The sequence below is a fragment of the Vanellus vanellus genome, assembly GCF_965231255.1.
Source record: "Vanellus vanellus genome assembly, chromosome: 3".
NCBI lineage: Eukaryota > Metazoa > Chordata > Aves > Charadriiformes > Charadriidae > Vanellus > Vanellus vanellus.
The window spans coordinates 59,765,457-59,772,825 of record NC_138907.1 but is presented as its reverse complement, the minus strand read 5'-3'; positions in this window follow the sequence as shown (position 1 = coordinate 59,772,825).

Sequence of the window (7,369 nt, the reverse complement as noted above, 5' to 3'; positions counted from 1 at the left end):
TGGGAGATTTCCCTGTTTCCATGCAGAAGAGTTAATACTGTTGTTTCCCCTTCGTTGACTAGGGGGTAGAAACACCCCATTTTCCAGATTTGTCCTGATAGATGAAATGGTTTCTACTTAGGCATTTGTATGTCACCAAGAACGTGGGGTGGGAACCCCTTCATTCATTTGTTTACACACATGACTCTCTCAACAAGTCAGATCTCAGCCTAATGTCCTATGAGCTCAAGCACTGCATTAGCCAGACAAGGCGCATAAAACTGGAAGCACTTTGTGTTTTCCAAAGTCTGAGCATTGAAGATGGATGCTTCTCTGTATGACTGGTGCAACCTGCCACAGACAAAACCTGTAGCTAGTGTTTGTTGTCTAAAGAGGAATTCTTTGTTTACTGCCAGAAAAGTATTTGCCACCATAAATAAGGGAAAAGTCTCAAAATACCCTCTAGGCAGCAGCATTCAGAGGCATCAAAAAAAGAGAGAACTGGATCTCTGGGAGCTGTGCATGTCTGTTGAGAACTAGCAGGTCCTTCCCACCTTGTACCCCTCTATGGGGGGCAGAGATGCAGGGAATGCTCCTGCAGACTAGTGTTTAAAAGTCCCTAAGCAAATATTAAGCAGCATGTCACCCTCCTACCCAGGCAGTGCCATCGGCACGTGGAAGGGACTGAACCCACCACTGAGGTCTGCCAGGGTAAAGATGTTGAGGGGGCAATCAACAAGAGCAACTCTTCCCTGAGCAGATACACACAGCGCTTCTTGTTATAAAGCAGCAGAGCTGTGCATTTTTCCACTTGCTCTGTTCTGCAGTGGGCCATTCCCCGGAGAATTCAACCTGCCAGAGTACCTGCTGACGGTACCTGGCCTTTCAAGTCTTACATGCCCCCAAAAGCATGTGTGCATGTTGTCGCTAAACTTTGAGTATAAAGTCTGTGTTTTTGTACTGTTTAGCCTTTCATACGGGAATACAGCTCCATACTATAATCACCAGAGAATAAAAACAAAGAACTTACTCAGCAGTATTAAAATATAGTAACTTCTGAATATTTGATGACAACGCTTTAGGTGTAAAACTTTACCAGAGGCCGCTACTAAATAATTGTGTTAAGGAAATGAAAAGAACAAGTGGAATATAGCAGGAAAATGGTGTGAATACAATCATCCCTTACCATCCTCTCCTTTTATATTTCCTTTGTACCACAGAACTATGTTATATTTTAGAGCCAATTAACATCAGTGTCCTACTAAAAGTTAATTTTTATAACCTACAAATATATTCTAAAACTAAGCTTTCCCTGCAGAGCATACATGACATAATTCACCACAGCAGGCTGTCTGAAGCCCAAGACGTAGAACATGACACAGTATGTGGTTGGGTAGGCATATAATTTATTTTTTTTTTATTTTACTCTGAAGCTTAAAAATTAGTTAGTTCTGAGACTTTGGTGGCACCTTCTCCATAGCTAGAATGAGATGACACAGCATTATTGCTATTTATGGCAAATTATTCCATGTTTCTGTATGTATTTATCTTGACTATTTAGCTATGTACTTATCTTGACCAAGTGTTGATCACTTGGCCCATTGGAAATTTTACAGGATGTTGTTACTTGACTGAATTTTCCCGCATGTTGTTCAAACTTATTTGAAATACATGCAGTCAAAATACGTACAATAATTTTAAGGTAAATTAATGCAGAACCAAACCAGAAAAATATGCAGTGAACTATAAATAAGAATAGTTGCATTTTAAAATTCTCCCTCTCTTACCTACTAGGAAAATTATTTTTTGTTAAATATTTCCTTTATCTTCCTGCTCTTCCAAAAATGTTTTTGATTGCCTTCTCTTTTCGTGATTCAGCTTTTCTGCTCTGTTCCTCAAGGATTTTTTCAACTCTTGGATCTTCTCTGTTTCTCTGATTTCATGAAGATAAGGAAAAAGAAAGCCTCGAACCTCAATTAGTTTGGCGAGATATTCACACTGAATGTTCTTTATCAGCAAGATTGGATTAATAATAAGGTTCATTAGCAAAGTATTTGTAGTTTCGGGTTGTGGTTTTTGTTTTTTTTTTTACAGAGGTTGTCAGTAAGCTTCAGAGCTAATGGTCAGAGGAAGGCAATTGGACAGGTAGAGCAGGCCTGCCAGTTGTTGCGTGCGCAGAAAAAACCTTCACATTGGTATGATCTTCTGTGCACAGGTGACAATATTCAGTGTGTGGTAGATCTGAGGGTTATGCCAGAGTCCTGGAGGTGTGGGGTGATCAGCTCCATGGCAGTCCAATAGCTGAGGTGCTTCTCCCTTTCCTTTCTCTTTTTCTGTGGAGTTGAAATGTTTCCTTTGCCCAGTCACACTCATTTCTTCAAGTACAGAATTAGCTTGTTTTCATCTGCCTTATGGAGTTGTACTTTATACAGTACATCCCAAAATCTTTTCAAACCCAAACAGTTCAGCAACCTTAAGAACTGTTCTTTACCTGTAAGAGTAGCTCATGTAGTGTATATCAGCCTGGTCCACCATTTTACCATCTTCACAATAAAGATGTATTCTATTTTATATAAAATAAGATCTGAAACAGCTACTGGCACCTGGCTAAAGTGGTGCATGTCTTTCACCTTTGTATATCTCCTGCAAGTTGCTTGAATTGTGAAAAAGTGACCCCTGAAGATGCTTTCACATGTAGCTAAAATATTTATCGCAAAGCACTAGTAAACGAATGGTAATTAATGTGTCATAACATACCAACACAGGAAAATGGCTTTAGTTAGACCGTTCCTTTGTTGTCTTAATAATGAAGTTTACCTCAACCTGCTAAAACCTACTGACTACATCTGCCTCGTCAGCATTACCTGCATTTGCAACTACACAGCTAAAAAACCCCACACTTAAATATCTTCTTCCTTCTGCTGACGGCAGCACGTGTGGGAGCTGTGCTTGACTTGTGGCGACTGCTGTTTTCTGCCTCTCACCTGCACTGCTCAGCCCTATAAAGCACCCTCGTTAGGGGTCGGCTACACTGACGCTACTCCTCTCTGTCCCACTGCTGCTGGCCCCACAGCATGTCACCTAACCTCACCATCAGGGCCTCCTCCGTACACCACTGGGAAGTATTTTTGTGGAGGATAGTGGCATAACTTCGAAGAAGTCTTTGATGGCACCTTTGATTTCCTTACCCACCCTTGGGGTCCTTAAGGACAGGACCCTCTGAGGGTATGGCTGTGCTCTTGGATAACTCCACAGTTAGTTTTGCATGTGATAAAAGTCGATTTAATTTCTACTTCAGGCTTCACCGCCTGCTGGCTAATCTGCTAATTGGGTTGCAGAAAAGAGGGGAGGAATTGGAAGAAAAGGGGAGTAGTGATGAAAGGGGGTGAAAACACATTGCTCTCGGGATTAGTAATGGGTCCACAGAGGAACAGGTCTTTCAAAAGGTTTCTCAAAGATCAAGGTTTGCTCAGACCTGTTTTAATCACACAAGAAATGGTAGCCTTTCCTAATAACTTGTGGTCGCTCTCTGTACTTTAAAGTAGCCAAAGGAAACCTTCCCATGCACTAACAAAATGCTGCCCCTCTGTCAGAAGTTGTGTAGTCATCTAGATCAGTTCTGTAGTTGCTCCTATTTCCAAATCACCATTTTATTATAATTAATGTGCGATTGTACTTTTAAATATCATGTATAAATATGCATAAACTGCAATAATCTGTAGCAGAAAGGAATTGGGAGTAAAAACATTACGAAGCTGATGCTTCTCCAATATAAAATATTATAATGTAAACATATTGCACATAATTACATATAATGACAAACGTGTCTCTGTGTGGTACCATTAGTACTGCCGTAACAAAAGAAGAAGGAAGGAGAAGATATCACTCTAGCTGTCAGCTATGTCAGAAAATAAATACAGACGAAGCATCTCTCTCTCACCGTTATTCTATTTACTCATTAAATAGTCACTACAAACTAACCAACAACATGTATTCGACTACAGAGTTACATAATTCCAAGAAGGGAACATAAAAAATGATCATCCTTACCCCTTTACTGGGGACAATGAGCTGGATTCAGATTAATGTATCTCACTTAGACAAAGAACATATGCAAAATGACTCGTCAACTTCACAAAGAGCAAAGGAGCTTTGCTGGAGTTATTTAGAAACCAGATGACAAATTATGATTATTCTACTGGGAGACCTAGAAAATAGCTGGGGAAGAATCAAATCTAAACTGTATTAAGCAAAAACAGGCTCTTGAGTAGCTCTAGGAAACTTTCATCACCAGTTTCGTAAGAGACTCTTTCTGGGAATACACATGTATCAAACATATTTGTGAGGATGCGTATAGAAGACCTTCCAAAAATCAGAGCAATGAGCCTGGAGCTAATGATGTAAATAGAGCTGGCTGGGACATTTTAACAAACTGAAACCTCTGTAAAGTTTCTCAGGCCCTACTTTGGAGGAAAGCATCCACCAGTCTCGGAGAAAATGACAAGCAACCCTTCCACAGGCAAAAATAAGGTCAATGCTCTAAGTAAAGTGGGTGAGTGGGCTAACCATTGAACTGTTGGCAACTGAATGATGGTCCAGCCTTGCCATCTTATTTTTATAACAAATTTCTGAAGATCTCGTTTTTATCAGGATATTAAACAAAACCAACTTCAAAAGCTTGGCTTTTTTCATAAAACAGAAATTATATTTTCTGGACAGCTTGGACACAGAGCACTTAAGGCCAAATGCTGAGATGAATCTGAATGTCCTGGAAATAGGATGATAAAAAGTGGTATCTTGGAGGAGGCATGAAGTACGCTTCAAGAAATATAGGCAGTCACACAAGTGTCCAGTCCTAGTCCTGTATTGTGTTCCTGGCCTTCCAGTCTGTTCAGGAGCGCTTATGGAGCACATGCATTCAAGCTGTGGCCAGCTATGCACAGGCACTGGAACAGGAAAAAATACTGCATGTTCCCTTCCACATAAAACAACTACTGTGACAGTATAAACCAGTAAATGGTAAACAGAAATATAAAGGTAAGCCATATTTGTCTTGGCACACATAAAAGTAATTCAAGTCAATGTAAAACCTGCTTATAAGTCTAAGTCTATTGCTGGCTAAATGTCCACAATAATTTTCTTCAGACAAGAAAAATGTGCACTGTCTTTTTGAAACTGTAGACTGAAGGAGAGCGCTTCTGTAATTGCTAACACAGTAATAGACATTTTCTTGTTGTCCACACCACTGAATTGTGGAAAAAAAATACCCATCTGTGAAATACTTTGTGGGAATTATACAATATATCTCCCCTCTCCCTCTATCTTCCTTATATTTTTTGAAGAAAATTAAGTAACTCACGAAAGACCAAATGAATATCAATGAAGAACACACACACTTCTATGTTTTTTTCTGCACACAAAAGATAAACGATCAGAAAGCAGTATTTACTGCAGTGCTTTCTTTCCATGAGAGCTCTTGATTTTGCCAGAAATGAAAAATACTTATCATCTGCCTGCAAAATCACATTTTTAAAGTGAAACCAAAATATCATGGGAGTGACAGCTTCTGCAAACAGAGAGCTCAGCCATGCAACAGTGAGGCCAAAGAGGGGAGAGGAGAAATTTGGACGTGTGGAAGGACCTTCCCAATGAGAGAGCGGCTCTTTACCCCTGGACGGCAGGGGCTCTCCCTGGCCTCCTGTTAGCTTTCTTCCTGCTCCCCGCTTCCTAAAATAACCTTTTCTTTTGCCCCCTCTGAGGGAGGAGGAGCAAGAAAGCCTTGGAGAGGGAGGCTGAGCCTCACGTGCTTTGGTGGCACAATTCATTGGTCCGAAGTGACAACCCACTTGGCGCAGGACAGGATGCTGGCTGAGTCTGGCTTTCAAATCTGAAGTCTTACATGATATCTATGGCACCAGATAAAGTTTAAAACAAGCCCAAAAAGGATTTGTTTGCCCTTTTCATGCAGCCATTCCCCCCCTGCTTCTGTTGAGTGCTTTTCCACTCTAAATGGTAACCAAACCTACAGGAAACTGATTCACTGAGCTGCGGCAGGAGCTAATGGGGAAACCACTGGCCATCCATCCTTAACCCTGACAAGGGAACATAGCACCTCCCTGGTAATTGAATTGCTGTTGTTGGGGAAGGAGTAGAGGATAATGGAAAACTGAAACCTGTTCTGCAATGTTATTTCTTTTTTGCAATAAGGAAAAGTGAGCGGGAAGTGGGCATGAGTTTTTTCAAATAAAACAACCTGAAAGTTGTCTCAACTAATTCTAGCCAAAAAAAACTCAAACAAGCAAACAGACAAAAAAAAAAAAAAACCCAACAAAAAAAACCCCAAAACAAAGTGTCAGAAGAGGCTGAATCAGCCCAGTTGATTTTTTGCTAGTCTGCCACAGCAGGGCTGGCTGGAGATCCACATCCCCATTTATAGCCTGGGCTTCAGAATTACTCTGCAAGTGGTGACGAACACTTTCATAGTGAGAAAGTCCAAGGAGTACCATGGGTGTATGTCCCCATATCCACCAAATGTGAATATGGAAGAACTGTTGCAATGACAGCCAGTTTTTCCCTTGTTTTGAGATAAACTGCTGACTTCTGATAACAGCTGCAGCATCTCAGCATGCATTCATCTTGCCATTACAAATACTCTGAGGAGAAGCAGGGCTGTATCCTACAAAGATCTTATTTCTTGTAAGTTAGACTCAGCTCTAAAGCCTAGAGCAATCTCAGACCTCTGGGATCCTTTGTTTATTCTTAATTGGCTTTTAAGATCTGAAAGAACAATTTCAGAATGTCACTTTCAGTCAACACAAGGCTCACATTTCTCAGTCCCTTTTGTAAGTGTCAAGATCTTCTGAATTTTTTAGTAAATTCCATTCTGGATTACAGACTTCAAGTGGTCATTTTGGAAAAATTTATTTTGACATTTTATTTAAAATGTACTGTGAAAAAAGTATACTTTCAAAGGCACTTTTTGTGGCTAGCTTTTCCTGAAGCGAAGTTTCTGGGAGGAGATTTCAAACATATTGTGTTACCACTGACTTAAAATGTTACCTTATGTTAAATCTGGTTTAGATACTTCTGAAAATAAAATTTGAGCCCCAGCAAAGCCACCTATAATAAGTCCTGGAGCAGAAGAACACTGCAACACTGGAGCATGCAAGTCTCCATTCAGCCTAGCTTTCCATCTCAGCTGCAATTGAGATTCACTGCCTGAGTGGAAAAGGCTGGAAACTCTGCAATAGACAGGTGCTTGATAGGGTAAGCTTCTCCTCCTAACCCATTTGCTACAGGTTGCCAAATCTTACCAGCCATAAGATTTTTACCACTTTCAAAACAATTGCATTTCAAAAAAAGATTGTTTACCCTGGAGAAAAGGAGGCTG